At 42.3% G+C, this 16,828-nt stretch overlaps 1 long non-coding RNA gene across 1 annotated transcript in view; it reads left to right on the top strand.

Annotated features, from left to right (window-relative positions):
- Positions 1-16,828, top strand: part of LOC109490224 — a 92,648-nt gene that overhangs the window by 45,425 nt on the left and 30,395 nt on the right. The window lies entirely within an intron of this gene.

Below are 16,828 nucleotides of genomic sequence, written 5' to 3'. Positions count from 1 at the left end.
AGAACTTACGAGGTGGTGGCAGTCTGTCTGTCCCAGGCCACTGCCATGCCGGGCCTGTCTCCTCAGCCCTCAGCCTGGCGGCCTGGGCAACGTCCATGGGCGCCATACTACGAGTGCACCCTAATCACGTAGTTGCCCCAGAGGTGAATTTTTTTTTTCTTTAATGAAAAAGAAAAGTCCATGAAAATAGCAAAGTCATTCTGAGCCCCTGTCGGACACCAGGCTTTGGTATTTGCCTTCAAGGAGTTTATCATCTCCCGACTGGAGAGCTGGCTTAGGGGACACTTTCATATGCCTGCGGCGTCAGGGTTGTCCCAGCGACTGGGGGCTCTAAGGCGCTAGGGCCAGGGACATTGAATACCCCATAGCACCCAGGATAGTCCTCCTCAACAAGCACACAGCGCCCCCCGCAAGTGCTGACGGCGTTCTAGCTGAGAAACCCTGGTGGGAGACGGATCGGAGCTTCCAGATCTTTGCCAGGGAGGTTTGGCATTTTCCACCATTTTGCCGATCTGGACCCTGAGGCTCTCAGGGAGGTGAAGTCACTAGAAGCAAATCTGGTCAAACCAGACTACTGAGTCTAAATCCTTTCCGTGGCCTTCAAGGCCGCCTCTCCCAAGCCTCCGGGTAAAATGGGGCGATGACTGTGCTGATTTCTTCAGGAGGCAAACACAGCCAGTGGCCTCAAAAAACTTGGGAAGACTCTGGGATGACTGTCTGGGAGGGGCAGGACATGCTGGGTGTAGCTGTGGGCAAGAACAGAGGGAGGGAGGGAAGATGGGAAATAGGTCTCTTTGGACATTTTCCGTGTTTCTTAATGCAGTAGCTCCCAGAGTCTCGACGGAGGCTCGCTGGGCCCCAGGAGAGTCCACTGGCCCACCCACCCCATGATTAGCCCATCTCTGAAAGAATGATAGGAAGGATCAGAATTCCTTCCTAGCTGACCCTTCCCTAGTGGGCCTTGGCCAATCACAGCCTGCTAGTCCTGGTTCCAGGATGTCAGGTAATCAGGAGGGTATGTAAGGAAGAGGGGAGGGGAGGGAGGAAGAACACCTCCTCCTGCCTCCCCCCTCCCCCCAGCCCCTGCTCTCCTGAGCTTCCCTGTCCTGGGAGGATGCTCTTTGGTACCCTTCAGACATTCCTCCCTGGGTGTCCTGGCTGCCCCAGGGGCTTAAGTGTGAACAGTCTGTGAAAGGTCTCAGGTTTAAGACCTCGAACCTCGTCATTTGTCCTTGCTTTCCAGGAATGGATCATCTAGGGTAGGAAATGCATTTTTATTTATTTATTTTTAAAGATTTTATTTTATTTTATTTTATTTTATTTATTTTATTTATTTATTTATTTATTTATTTATTTATTTATTTATTTATTTATTTATTTATTTATTTGACAGAGACAGAGACAGCCAGCGAGAGAGGGAACACAAGCAGGGGGAGTGGGAGAGGAAGAAGCAGGCTCCCAGAGGAGGAGCCTGATGTGGGGCTCGATCCCATAACGCCGGGATCACGCCCTGAGCCGAAGGCAGACGCTTAATGACTGCGCCACCCAGGCGCCCCTGGAAATGCATTTTTAAACAAACCATAATCATGGAAAGCAAAAAAGCAGTAATGATGCAAACTAGTGACAATTTGGAGAGATGTCTGGATTATTGGGCAGGTCCTCAGGAACTCCTAAGGGCAAAATTAATAATCAATATGGTTCTGATAATTATTGTTTTAGTGATTGAGCTACTGAGAGGTGACCCTTGGGGAAAAAATGTTAGTTTTTCTATACATCTTTAAACAAACATTGGGTCAACATTCTAGAAGAAGTTCTTTTCACTTGCTAATATACCGCTGTCTTCATCATGACCGTACATTTTAATTTACACCAGCCTTTGAAATGGCTGGACATGCTCCACCGTATGGACATGTAAGAATTTATTTTATAGACTACTGTCAGATACTTCAGTTTCTGTGTTGTGATTTTTATAGACTACTGTCAGATACTTCAGTTTCTGTGTTGTGATTATGGCTCAGAAAAATGTATATCTTTACATAGAGAAATCTATCAGGATGCTTCTTTGCATTTTTGTCTGATACCAAGCCTAGAAAGCCATTCCCTATCCACAGATGTGTTAAGTTCACAAATATTTATAAAGTACCGTGAGGTGCCAGGTCCTACCTATTCTTTTCTATTCTATTCTATTCTATTCTATTCTATTCTATTCTATTCTGTTCTGTTCTGTTCTGTTCTACTCATTGATCTATCAATGAACAAAACAGATAAAATTCCCAGTTCTCCTGGAGCTTATAGTTGTGTGTGGGGGGGCAGGTAATAAATGATAAACCCAGTAAGTGAATGATGTATTAGAAAGTGGTGAATGATAATGAAAAAAAAAGTAGAGCAGGGTAAGGAAGGTGGGCAGTGCTGGGAGGGAGTGATGGCAGGAGGGTGAAGGTCGGGGTCAGGGAATCATGTCTTTTAGGCTTTTTTTTTTTTAAAGATTTTATTTATTTATTTGACAGAGATAGAGACAGCCAGCGAGGGAGGGAACATAAGCAGGAGGAGTGGGAGAGGAAGAAGCAGGCTCATAGCGGAGGAGCCTGATGTGGGCTCGATCCCACAACGCTGAGATCACGCCCTGAGCTGAAGGCAGACGCTCAACCACTGTGCCACCCAGGCGCCCCTGGGCTTTTTAAACCAGGGTGTAAGTCAAAGGGCACACATTGAATGGGCTCTATCACCCCTGGGTACATGGTCTCTTATTCAGTACAACAGTCAGGCTTTCTTCCGTTACAGGGATGGGTCCCAGTTTCAGTTTCTTTGGTTGCATTCTGGAGGAAGTGGTTGGCCAGCATTGACACCACGCTGTGAGAATATATCTGTCCTTAAATGTAGGGATCATGGGGGATGGGTAAAATAGGGGAAGAGGGAGGTATGGGCTGCCAGTTATGGAATGAATCAGTCATGGGGATGAAAGGCACAGCCTAGGGAATGGAGTCAATGGTAGTGTAATAGCATCGTATGGTGACAGGTGGGAGCCACACTTGGGAGCATAGCACAAGTGGCTGGAGTTGTGGAATCGCTGTGTTGTATGCCTGAAATGAATGTAACGTTGTGTGTCAACTGTCCTTCAATTAAAAAAAAAAACATATTTTTTTAATGTAGACGTCACACTCAGCTCAACAGGATGCTGGCTCCGTGCCAGTCCCTCAGGGTGTGAGAGCAGCCGAGGGGGACACACAGTTGTCCCCGATCTTCCCACCCCTGGCCCCACGCTCCCCATGGTTCACTGAGTGGAAGAGGGATCCATAACACCTCGTGCTACTTAAAATCGTCTCCATTCCTTTTTCTTCTTCTAGATCTTTATTCATGTTTCACGTTTAACTCAATCTGTTAGGAATTTATTTTGCCGACACTCAGGCAAGGTCCTCACTTAACTTTTCTCCCCCAAAATGTTAACAAAATTGAACGTTCTTCCCCCTCTCCCTGTTGATCTGAAGCATCACGTTATTCGTGTTCTGGATTGAGTACTTAAGGGCACACCAACAAATACCAGCTCCAACGGGTGACCCTCGGTCCTTCATCACTGGAGGTGACACCAATTCCTGAATCTCTCCTCTCTGCAGATCTCTTACCGCCCTTCACTTCCTATTATTTTACTATTAGGCTGTCTCACTTTTTCTCTTTGCCTACAAAGGTACCCTGACTGACCTGCAAACTCTTCGCTGAAATTGTAATACTATTGGACCGTATTTATAATAATAAAAACAATGTGTAATATTTCCTGGGTGCTTCTCTACTCCAGGCTCTGTTCTAAGTCCTTTAAATTGAACTTAAGTCTCAACACAAGTCTCTGAAATATCATTTTACAGTTAGGGGAACTGAGGCCAGAAAGGCCCCATAGCTCACTCGAGGTCCCGCAAGGTGACACGGAGTCTGGATTTGAACCGCAGCGGTCTGTGCTATTAATGCACAAGGTGTGGCTCTGCTAGAGGAGTGAGGGGAAGTCTGGGGGGTTAGGGAGACAAAGTGGTCCTATCTAGAAAATGCTCACATCCCTACATTCACCATACTTAGAAGTGCTTTTTACCTCCAGTATTTTTACTAGACCTTGACTTAAAAAGCCAGCAATTAAGTTTATTGGCCTCTCCAACCAGAAGGGCCCTGTGCAAGCAGGAGCTTCCTGGCATGCCAGCCAGAGGACAAGCAGGGGTGAACTTGCTCACACTAATTTACACACGAAGTGCGTCATCAGTAGCTCTGGGGGAAATACCAGGGCCACCTTGGCTGTGAATGCATTTCTTTGGCTGCCGTCCTTGACGCAATCCACTTCTGCGGGTACTGGTCTGTCAGCCTTCTCACATCTGCACCAGATTCATCCTGAACACCCTTGCCTGTGCAGAGTGCAGCTGCAAATATCACCGAGAGCCCCCCTCTCTGCCTCGCATTGCGTCACCACCTCACACCTGCTTTTTATTTCTTCCTTCCCAGTCTGTATACTTTCCATTTCCTTTTCTTGTCTGATTGCATAAGCAAGGCCTTCCTGTACAATGCTGATACGGAGGGGGGAGAGGGGACATCCTCGCCTTGAACCCGATCTTAGAGGGAAAGCTTAGAGTTTCTCACCTTCAGTATGATGTTAGCTGCAGGCTTTCGTAGGTATTCGTTATCAGGTTGAGGAAGTTCCCCTCCATTTCTAGTGTACGGACAGTTCTTATTTGATGGGTGTTGAATATTGTCACAACTTTTTTTTTTTTAAGATTTTATTTATTTGAGATAGAGAGCAGGGGGAAGGGCAGAAGAGAAGGAGAGAGAGAATCCCAAGCAGATTCCACGCTGAGCACAGAGTCTGACATGGGGCTTGATCTCACGACTCTGAGATCATGACCTGAGCTGAAAATCCAGTTGGACGCTTAACTAACTGAGCCACCCAGGCACCCCTGTTACAACTTTTTAAAGCTATGTCATGATGTATTTTGTTGTCAATAAATGCTCATTATATTGGGGTGCCTGGGTGGCTCAGTCGTTAAGTGTCTGCCTTCGGCTCAGGCCATGATCCCAGGGTCCTGGGATCAAGCCCCGTGTTGGGCTCCCTGCTCAGCAGGAAGCCTGCTTCTCCCTCTCCCACTTCCCCTGCTTATGTTTTCTCTCTCGCTCTGTCTCTCTCTGTTAAATAAACAAGATCTTTAAAAAATAAAAAATAAATAAATGCTCATTATAATGTAATTGTAAAAAGTGGTACTATTCCATTCAAATGGTGATATTGGCAAATATTTCAACACCCTTCTACTTTTGAATTTTTAGGTAGTTTTTGTTTCTCTTGATGCATAGAGGCCAATTAAGGCAAGACTAAGTAAAGACATATACACATCATTTCAGAACCTTACGTCAGAGAGGGCTGGGAAAGAGGAGAACCAGAAGCAAAGAGAAGCAGGGGCACTGGAAACAAGGGAGGGCAGGTGTGGAGGGTGAGTGGGATCTAGAAATATTGCCCTCATCTGGCATCTGTTTCCCTCACGCCTCATCTCAGCCATGGACTAATCTGGTCCGTGCTTCTGACTTGCTCCTATACCAAGAACCACAATCAGGAGGGGAGGGGAAACTGTAGGCTTTCATGTGCTAAAGGGCTGGATCCCTGCCCAGCCGCTGGTACACCTTCTTGTCCTCCTTGCTCGGATCAGCATACATTGCCACATGAAGACCATCTGTGGAGGTCAGGAGTGGTAATCACCAGGTATTCCAGGATTGTGCTTCCCGCTTTGAGATCTGTACTGTCACTCCAGGGTGATAGCTTTCAGAGACAAAACATGGCTCACCGTGCTTTTTCCTCCTGCTGCAGTGATCCCTGGCACTCCAGGTCCAGCTGCCCCCTCAGCCTGGGTCCCAGAAGAGGAGAGGGCAGGACAGAGGGTCCTGCTGATATGGCATGGGCTTGCGGCATGGATGAGAAATTAGCCCGGTTGCTGAAGCTGCTGAGATTTGGGGTTATCTTGTTACTGCAGCACAACCTAGCCTGTCCTCACTGATACGCTGTCTTCCGGGTCAAATTTTAGGACCCCAGATTAGGGTAACTTTCCATTTGCAACAGGTTCCCCATTCTTCTAGAGAATTCTGAATTCTGAACCATTTCAAATTTATAAACATCACGATCTGCACCCCACATGAGCTATGTCTGACATGTTCAATCTGATGTTGTAAATGTATGAAATGAAACCATCTGGTGGGACTTGTTCTCGCTGATTTGCTGGAAGCTCCAAGCGAGCACCCCTGCCTTCAGAAAGGCCTACAAACAACCTGCTTATACCTTGTTCTGGATTTGGGGCGGGAACATGTATTGACTAGACCCTCCATGATGAAACCGGGATTGTACTTCTTTGTCATCTGTCCTCCGCCTCCTCTCCGGTCCTCTGATTACTCACAAGCTATGGTGACTAGTCTGTCATCACAGCTGCAAGTTTTTGGTTTCTTCGTTCATCTTGGGTTCTAATTCCAGCTTTGTGATGTCTGTTCTTTCTTTTCTAATTTGAAGATTATTCTCCTGGATGAAGACAGAAGCAAAATAAAAACTGAGTGGTTCTGCTTTCTCTCCATCATCTGTTTACATGACATCAAAGTCCCTGGCCTCGCCCTGGCTTTCTTTTTTTTCCTTTTCTCTGAGTAGACCTTAAAAAAATCCCTGTGTGTTCTTTAACACGTTTCCCAAGTGTCAGCTCATTCTGGATTAATTTATCTTTACTTGTTCCTGAATATTCACTTAGAAGTTACTTTATTAAATTAAAATAATGCTAAAATAACAACAGATATCCAAGATCAAAATGGCTCATAATTAACTGAATCAAACCAAGGATTTTCCCCCCACATCTTCTAATTCATGTGCATATGCACTTTATGCATATTTTATTTTAAAATGTTGCCAGCAATATTACCTACAACAAACATTTAAAATTTTTTGAAATGTAACATAGATACATAAAGTGGAAAAAACAAACATCTGTAGCTTAGTGGACTGTCCTAAAGCAAATACCAGTATACCTCAGGCCAAGAAAAGAAATAGATCGGGGTGCCTTGGTGGCTCAGTCATTAAGCGTCTGCCTTCGGCTCAGGGCGTGATCCCAGGGTCCTCTCTCGCTGGCTGTCGCTCTCTCCATCAAATAAATAAATAAATAAATAAATAAATAAATAAATAAAATCTTTAAAAAAAAAAGAAAGAAAGAATAGAAATAGATCATTGTATGGGGCGCCTGGGTGGCACAGCGGTTGAGCGTCTGCCTTTGGCTCAGGGCGTGATCCCGGCATTATGGGATCGAGCCCCACATCAGGCTCCTCTGCTATGAGCCTGCTTCTTCCTCTCCCACTCCCCCTGCTTGTGGTTCCCTCTCTCGCTGGCTGTCTCTCTCTCTGTCAAATAAATAAATAAAATCTTTAAAAAAAAAAAAAAAAGAAATAGATCATTGTAGTACCCCAGAAGACTGCCTCATACTTCGTCCTGGATTATTACCTTTCCCTTTCCATGTAATTAATACAATCTTGATATTAATCTCTTCCTTGTTTCTCTTTATGGCTTTGCCCATTACCCATGTGACGTTCAGCTCTAGTTCAGTTGTGTCTGTTTTTTGAACCTTATATAAATGGAACTATAAGTATGTGCCTCGTTGTGCTGGCTTATTTTATTGAATAATACATTTGTGGAATTCATCCATGTTGCAGTATGGGGCTGTAGTTCATTCATTGTCTAAACATACCAAATGTGTTTCTCCGTTTCATGTTTGATGGCTGTTTGGATTGCTTTTAATTTTTGGCTTTTGTGAATGATGCCACTTATGAACATTCAAATTGTGTTTCTTGGCACACATGTGCACACATTTCTGTTGGGTGAACTTGAGTCAGATGCTGTGTGGGTGTGCTGTTTAGTAGATAATGCCAAACCATTTTCCAAAGTGATCATATCAATTTGTGCTCCAATCAGCTGTGTGTGAGTGGCCATTGCTCTAAATCCTTGTCAACACTTGTTATTATCTCTGCTTAATTTTAGCCATTCTTGTGGGTGTTTAGTGGTATTGTGTTATGTTTTGTGTTTCCCTGATTAATAATCAGCTGAGCACCTTTTCATTGTTTATTAGGCATTGGAGATCTCTTTTGTAAAATGCTTTTTCAATCCCTGGCCCAGTTTTCTTTTTGGTTGTTTGCCTTTCTCTTAAGGATTTGAAAGACTTTTAAAAAATAGATGATCACTTGCGAGGTTTTTGTGGTTATTTGTGTTGCAAATATCTTCTCTCACCTGTGGCTCGTCCTTTTCTTCTCTGAATGTCTTCTGATGATCAAAAGTTCTTAATGTTAATGGAGTCAAATTCAGCAATTGTTTCCTTCATGACTGTTCTTGAAGAACTTTACCTCTGTTATCTAGAAGAATTCCTCCCCTCTTTCCTCCTTTTGCCTTTCATATGTATCTCATGTATTTTACTTCCTTTGGAATTATACAGTATGTATTCTTGCTTCAAAAGAACATATAATTATGTTGTCCAACACCATTTATTGAAGACTGTCATTTCCCTACTGCTCTGCAGAGCTGCCTTTGTCATAAATCCCATGTATACATGTATACATCTGGGTTTGCGTCTGAACTTTTTATTCTGTTCCATTGAGGAATTTGTCCTTACACTACACTGCTAAATGCTGTATGTTTTATAATTCTTGGTGTTAGATAGAAAAAGTCCTCCCATCTTGTTCTTCTCATTCAAGAATGACATGGCTATTCTTAATATTTTGTACTTTCACATGCAGTTTTTGAATCAGCTTATCAAGCTCTGCAAAAAAAGTTGGGATTTTGGTTGAGATTACATTGAATTTATAGAATAATTTGGGTACAGTAGACATCTTTACGATATTGAGTCTCCCAATTCATGAACATAGTATAGTCCTCTATTTTGATCTTTACTACTTCTCATACTGTTTAGAGGTTTACTTTGTAATGTATTTTACTGGATTTATTCTTAGGCTTATTTTTATGCTATTGAAAATGGTATTTTATTTCATTGTATTTGTTTTTTGTCCCTGATACATAGAAACACAAATCTAGTATATTGGCCTTGTTTCTAATGCATTACTAAATTTATTAATTCTCAAAATGTAACTCTTTTGGATTTTCTACACATCATGTATTACATTCAAATCATGACTGTCGTATTTCTTCCTTTTCAATCCTTTCTTATCTTACTGCACCAGACTAATACAGTGATAACATTGGTGATAACAAACATTCTTATTTTGTTCTCGATTTCAAAGGGAAATGTTTCATCATTTCACCATTATGTATGAAGATTAGGTTTTTTCAAGATGCCCTTCTCATGTGTAGAAAGTTCCCTTCCATTCTTAGTTTGCTAAGAATCATGAATGGATGTTAAATTTTATCAAAATATTTCTCTGTATCTATTGAGATAGTTTTTTTTTAAAGATTTTATTTATTCATTTATTTATTTGACAGAGATAGACAGCCAGCGAGAGAGGGAACACAAGCAGGGGGAGAGGGAAAGGAAGAAGCAGGCTCCCGGCAGAGCCTGATGTGGGGCTCAATCCCAGAACGCCGGGATCACGCCCTGAGCCGAAGGCAGACGCTTAGCGACTGAGCCACCCAGGCGCCCCTATTGAGATAGTTTTTATCCTTTATTCTGTCAATGTAATAAATTGCATTGATTGATTTTCAAATGTTGATCCAAATTTGCATTTGTAGAATAAACCCAACCTGATCTACTCATAAATAAGCTGGGAAATAGTTTGTTTAGAATATTTTTACATTTATGTTCATGAATGAGACTGGCCTGTAGTTTTTTGTTTGTTTTCCTCTCTGAATGTCCTGGCTCAATTTTGTTGTCAAAGTCTTCCTGGCTTCACAAAATAAGTAGGGGATTGATATCCCTAGAAGAGTTTGCAAGATTGAAATTATTTTTTCCTTGGGTGTTTGGCAGAATTTGCCAGTAAAGCTATCTAGAACCGTAGTTTTCTTTGTGGGAATATTTTAAATTAAGGATTGACTATGTCTTATGAATATTCAGTTTTCTAATTTTCTTGTGTCATTTTCTGTAAGTCACATTTTACACGAAATTTGTCTATTTTATATGATGTTTAAAATGTATTGGCATTGGGGCACCTGGGTGGCTCAGTCATTGAGCGTCTGCCTTTGGCTCAGGTCACGATCCCAGTGTCCTGGGATCGAGCCCCGCATTGGGCTCCCTCCTCGGTGGGGAGCCTGCTTCTCTCTCTCCGGCAGCCCGTGCTTGTGTTCCCTCTCTCACTCTCTCTCTGTCAAATAAATAAATAAAAATAAAATCTTTAAAAATAAAATAAAATGTATTGGCGTACAGTTCTTCACAATATTTTCTTCTTGTCTTTTCAATATTTGTGGAATCTATGGTAAGATTCCCGTTTTCACTGCTGACATTCATTATGTGTGCCTTTCTCTCCCCTCCCCCCTCCCATCAGTCTTGCTTGGGATTTGCCAGTTGCATTCATTCTTCCAGACACAACTATTCATACTTGTTCAATACTCTTTAGTGTGAATTTCTGCCCATTAATATTTTCTTCCTTCTATTTTCTTTGAGTTTAATTTGTTATTCTCTGGTTAACATTTTGAGGTGAAAGCTTAACCTTTAGGCTTTTCAGTGTTTCTTCTTTTCTAATATATGTGGTTAGAGTTCTGTAAGCACATCTGCAGGTCTGCCCCACAACTGTTGATACACAGTACTTTGCAGTATTCAGTTCAAAATATTTTAAAATTTCTGTTATGATTTCTTTTCTAATTCATGGGTTATTTAGAAGAATATTTCTTGGGGCGCCTGGGTGGCACAGTGGTTAAGCGTCTGCCTTCGGCTCAGGGTGTGATCCCGGCGTTCTGGGATCGAGCCCCACATCAGGCTCCTCTGCTATGAGCCTGCTTCTTCCTCTCCCACTCCCCCTGCTTGTGTTCCCTCTCTGGCTGGCTGTCTCTCTCTCTCTGTCAAATAAATAAATAAAATCTTAAAAAAAGAAAAGAAGAATATTTCTTAATTTCCAAACACATTAGGGTTTTTCTGGTTATCTCTTTATGCTGATTTCAGTGTAATTGTATTATGATCATAGAATAAAGATCCCCTATATAATTTCAGCTTTTCAAAGGTTTTAAAGTTTGTTTTCTGGCCGAGCGTATTTATAATTTTCTAAATGTTGAAGGTATGCTTGCAAAAACTATGTTTTCTATAGCCGCTGGGTGCAGTGTTTTATGTATTTCCATTAAGTCAATTTTACTGATCATATTATTCAAATATTTATCTGATTTTTAAAAAATCAGCATCTGGGAGTTGTGTTCTAAAATCTTCCTCCCTGTGGAATTTTCAATTTCTTCTTAATTTTTGCTTTTCATATACTTAAAGCTGTGCTGTTAGGTGAATACGAATTTGGAAATGTTCTACTTCTTAGTGAACTGACTGTTTTATAGTCACAAAATTCCCTGCTTACCCCTAGCAGTTCTTTTTGCCTCCGAGTTTGCATCGAAAGATACTGGTATATCACCACCAGCTTCCTGCTGGTTAGTCGTTGACAGAGTAACTTCTCCCCAAATTTTACTTTCAACCTTTCTGTATCTTGGTTTATTAGATGTGCTTCCTGTAAACAACAAACAGTTGTGTTTTTTAATCTAACAGTAATGGGAGCATTTGCTGTATTTATATTTTATGTAATTTCTGATATATTTGCTTTTAAGCTATCATTTTACTGTTCCCTATCTCTTCCTCCCGTTCCAGGTTTCTTACCCCTGCTTCACTGAATGCTTTTGGATCGAATAAGAATTGTCTTGTTATCCATCCCCATGAGCTCAGAAGTTATATGCCCTTTTACAATTATTCTATAGGTTATGCTAAAGATAAGCAATATGCTTCCTTGATTTATCAAAACGAGTGATTAATTAGCACTTGGACTTGCTTCCCAGACAATACAAGGACTTTAGAACACTCTTGCTGTATTTATCCTGGTCTGTTTTATATGCTAATGTTGTCATAGGTTTTAATTTTCTCTGTAAATATACATCCCACCCCAGATAACTAATACTAATGGTCTCCTAGGGATCCTTCTTCATCTTTCTCCATGTTCATATAAACATGTACATATGTATATAGGGATTTCATCTTCAGTTTTTATAAAACTGAGCTTGTCTTTGATACATTTTTGCTGAAACCTGCTTTACTCACGTAAATACGATCACTGTTTTTTAAAGTCAGCCATTAGATGCAGATCAAATTCAGCCTTTATATAGCTACGTATTATTCCATATTATGGATCTACCATACTTTACCCAATAAACAAAAAAAATTAATTTTAGTCTTTGTCATTATAAGCATTGTTATAACAAATTATACACATGTCTGTATATGTTGGTGGTTACTGTTTTGATTACTATAGCTTTGCTAAGTCTTGAAATCTGGGAGTTTGATACCTCCAGCTTTGTCCTTCTTTCTCAAGAGTGCTTTGGCTATTTGGGGTCTTTTAAGGATTTTTTGTTTTGGTTCTGTGAAAACTATTGGTATTTTGATAAGGACTGCATTGAATCTGCAGATTGCTTTGGGTAGTATGGATATTTTAATAATATTAATTCTTCCAGTCCATGGGCATGGTATATTTTTCCATTTATTTGTGTCATCTTCAATTTTTTTCATCATTGTCTTATAATTTTCAGAGTATAGGCTTGTCACCTCTTTGGTTCAATTTATTCCTAGGTATTTTATTCTGTTTGTTACAATTATAAATGGGATTGTTTTCTTAATTTCCCTTTCTGCTATTTTGTTAGCGGTGTATAGAAATGCAACGGGTTTCTGTACGTTGATTTTTGAATTCAGCAAATTTACCAAATTCATTTATTAGTTCTAATAGTTCTGGGTCCCCCCCCCACCACCTTTCTTTTAATAAGATTTACCAGAAGTCATATGTGGCATTTCTCTTTACTTCTGATGTCAGGATGTAGTCACATGACTCTATCTAACTGCAAGGGAGGCTAGAAAATAGTCTTTTATTGCAGGCAGCGGTATGCTCAGCCAAAAGTAGGGCTTTTATTGACTAAGGAGGAAGGGGTGAAAGCATGATAATGAGGACACCTGGTAAGCTCTGCTGTACTGGGAGCTGAGAACTTAGGGCTCTGAACTCTTCTCTCATTTGATCAGAGAAGCTTACTTTTTTAATCTGCTTAAAAAGTTGGGTTCACTGGGGCGCCTGGATGGCACAGCGGTTAAGCATCTGCCTTTGGCTCAGGGCGTGATCCCGGCGTTATGGGATTGAGCCCCACATCGGGCTTCTCCGCTATGAGCCTGCTTCTTCCTCTCCCACTCCCCCTGCTTGTGTTCCCTCTCTCGCTGGCTGTCTCTCTCTCTGTCGAATAAATAAATAAAATCTTAAAAAAAAAAAAGTTGGGTTCACTGTAAGAGTCGAACACAAGAACTCTATATTTTAGAAGGAAGAAGAAGAATCAAAACCACTGGGCCAAAGCAGGTGTCCTTTGCTTATAGAGCATGTGACCAGCAATAATGTAGAGCTAACAAGGCACCTTCCCACTCCTCTGTGGGCCTGGGGCTGGGTCCAAGGACTAGGCAGGGCCCAGGCTTCTGGCTACCATAACCTTGAGAACATACGGTGAGAAAAGAGCTGAAGGTTGGTCCTCTGTGAGGTGAGTCCAGACCTTTCAAGCCAGGAGGGATAAGCCAAGACTTAGAAGAAAAATGGCAGAACTGTGTATTACATAGAGTGGGCTAGGCTGCAGGACGCGGAGATGCAAAACCTTCAGTCAGTCACTGAATCAAGAAAAGGCTTGCTGCTTCTAACACAAAAAGCCGAGATAAGACGATGTAGTCAGTGGTTCTGCCCCGTGCTGTGGGGTCCATTGGTTAGTGTGAGGTCAAAGGAACAAGCATTTTAAAAATATTATTGTAGGGGCGCCTGGGTGTCTCAGTTGGTTGGGTGTCTGACTTTGGCTTAGGTCATGATCCCAGGGTCCTGGGATCGAGCCCCACGTCAGGTTCCCTGCTCAGCGGGGAGTCTGCTTCTCCCTCTACCATTCCCCCCAGCTTGTGGTCTCTCTCTCTCACTCACATTCTCTCTCTCAAATAAATAAATAAAGTCTTTAAAAAATATATTGTATTATGGAAGAGTCCAAATGTACACAAAAGGAAAGGGAACGATATTCTGAACCACTTTTAGAGAAATCTAGACTCTTTGCCCTCCCCCACCTCTCTTTACAGGTAATCATTCAAAAAACTTACTGGTTATCCTCCCAGTTAAAAAACTCTGTGTGTGTGTGTGTGTGTGTGTGTGTGTTGCATTCCTGCTAGGGATATATGAGCATACTGGGAACAAACGTTACACACAAGATTTACTACAAAGCTGTAGTAATGAAAACAGTATGGCACTGGCACAAAAACAGACACATAGATGAGTGGAATAGAACTGAGAACCCAGAAATAAACACACCTTTGTATGTCAATTAATCTGCAAGAAAGGAGGCAAAAATATACTCTGAAGAAAAAACAGTTTCTTCCATAAATGATCTTAGGAAAACTGGACAGATACATGCAAAAGAATGAAATGGAACCACTTCTTTACACCAGATACACACACACTCCCTCCTTTCTTGGATAAGTGGCTATATACTAAACACACTTTTCTCTTTTTTTCACTTAACATCGTATGTGGGAGATCACCCCCAAAGCAGTACACCGAAGTAGTCCTCGCTCCTTTTAGCAGCTGCGTAAAACTCCATCGTATGGATGGACCATAATTTATTCAAACAGTCCCCAGATGATGGACATTTGCGTTGTTTCCAGTCTTTCACTGCTAGAAATCGTGCTGCAACGAATAACTTTGGGCATATATCTTTTGAATTTTTGCCATTATGGTTTTGGGATAGATTCCTAAAAATGGAATTGCAGGGTCAAAGAGTAGTTGCATGTGTAATTGTACTAGGTAATACCAAATTCCCCTCCATAGGAGTTAGACTTTTTTGCATTCCTGCCAGTGATACACGAGCGCGTAAGGAACAAACGTTAGTCTCCCAATTTTCCCTTTTACAGGTGAAAGAACGGAAGTAAAGGTGCATCGAATAACTTGCCCAGGTCACACAGCTATTAGGTAGCAAGTTGGAACTTGGACCCAGCCGAGAAATGTTCCTGTGCTCGATAAGATGTATGGCAATGGCTCAGGAGGACCTCACTATGTCCCCTTTTGGGAGAGGGGTTAGGGAAGCTTAACCTGTCCGTAACCCTCATCCTGGCCTCCTGTGATGCCTCAGTCTCCAGTTGTTATATTCCAGGTCCAGAAGAATCTGTTTCCCACCCTTGGGGCTACAGTCTCAGTGACCTCTGAGGATGGGTCATCTTCTCAGGGTGACCCCTGTTAGGGCCTTTCCTCCCTGTTCCACGTGAGTCATTACTTAGCACCCACCAGACTGGATGCTTCTTTCTTCCCTAATTACAGTATCTGTTTTCATGCTAAATGCGTGAGAAGGAGGAACAAACGGACCTGGTTATCACTCCTTCTCTGGAGTCAGAGTATTTGAGGGAGTACTTAAAATTTTTAGTTTTATGATAAAATGACTCAGCGTCCTTCACAATGCTAGGGAGAGAGCAGCTTATGCCAAAGAGAAGGCAAAAGGGAGGGACAGAAAGAGTCACCTGCTGCGGCCTGGCACATTCTTCCCGCCAGTAACCTTCATACAGCCCTTTGATGTGGGTATCATTACCTCCTTCTCACAGGGGCAGCAATGGAGGCTCAGAGGGTAAGTGAGTTGCCCAAACTCACACAGATGGCAAGGGGCAGAGGTTGCTTAAATCTAGCTTGTGTTGCACAAAGGCCTGTGTGGTTTTGGGTTTTGGGTTTTTTGGGGTTTTTTAGTGCATTTATTTCCTCTCCAAAAAAGAGATCCAGGCTATGCACAGGAAAACTCCCAGGATTGCTGCATTCAGAGATCACCCCCTGCTTTGGAAAAGTTTCAGGAGCCTGCCTCTGGGTCCACCCCCTTCCTGGTCCACCTACACTCTCCCCCATGCATTCCCCACATGGCATCTAGACCCACGGCCATTATCAGCTGGGTTGTGTTCAGCTGCAAGGTAACAGAGACTTCCACCCAATCTGGCTTAGATGATTGGGTACATTTCTTGTCTCATAAAACTGAGGCAGGTGGGCTCCAGTGACTTGATGTCAGAAGGTTTACATTTTCTTTTTCTCGTGTCCTTCTGCTCTGCTTTCCATTGTATCGACCTTACTGTAATCCTGGCTCCCCTTCATGGTTGCAAGATGGCTGCCAATAACTTCCAGATTCTTCATACTCAGGAGGAAGAGAAGGTTTCTTCCAGAGTGTTCTAGAAAGAGCTAGAAAAGTAACACTTGTCTGCAGCCTCAGATGGACTCGGATGCCCACTCCTGAACTAGTTACAAGACCAGAGGATGGGGTGTATCGTTGGCTTAGACTTGAGCTCTACATCCCACTCCTGGTGCAGGGGTGGAGTTATCCCCCCAAGCACATGGGAGATGTGGACACGGCAACATAAATTAGGGTAGCTAGCATGAAAAATGGGTATGGATATCGAACAAGCAATCCCCATGTTTACCACAACTCCCAAATTCATACCTCCTTTTTGACCTCTGTGTTTCAAAGTCCAGCTGCCTACTCAGTACCTCCACTTGAATGTCTGACATGCACCTCAAGGGTAACATGGCCAAAATAGATCTCTTGATTCACTTCCCTGTCCATCTGTTCCTCCCTCAGTCTTCTCCATCTCAATAGATGGCATCAACCATTTACCCAGTTGCTTAAGCCAAAAATTAATTTTCTCTT

This window comes from Ailuropoda melanoleuca, chromosome 13, assembly GCF_002007445.2.
Source record: "Ailuropoda melanoleuca isolate Jingjing chromosome 13, ASM200744v2, whole genome shotgun sequence".
In the NCBI taxonomy this organism is placed as follows: domain Eukaryota; kingdom Metazoa; phylum Chordata; class Mammalia; order Carnivora; family Ursidae; genus Ailuropoda; species Ailuropoda melanoleuca.
The sequence above is the reverse complement of the archived record's forward strand: the minus strand, read 5'-3'. Positions and strand labels throughout refer to the sequence as shown.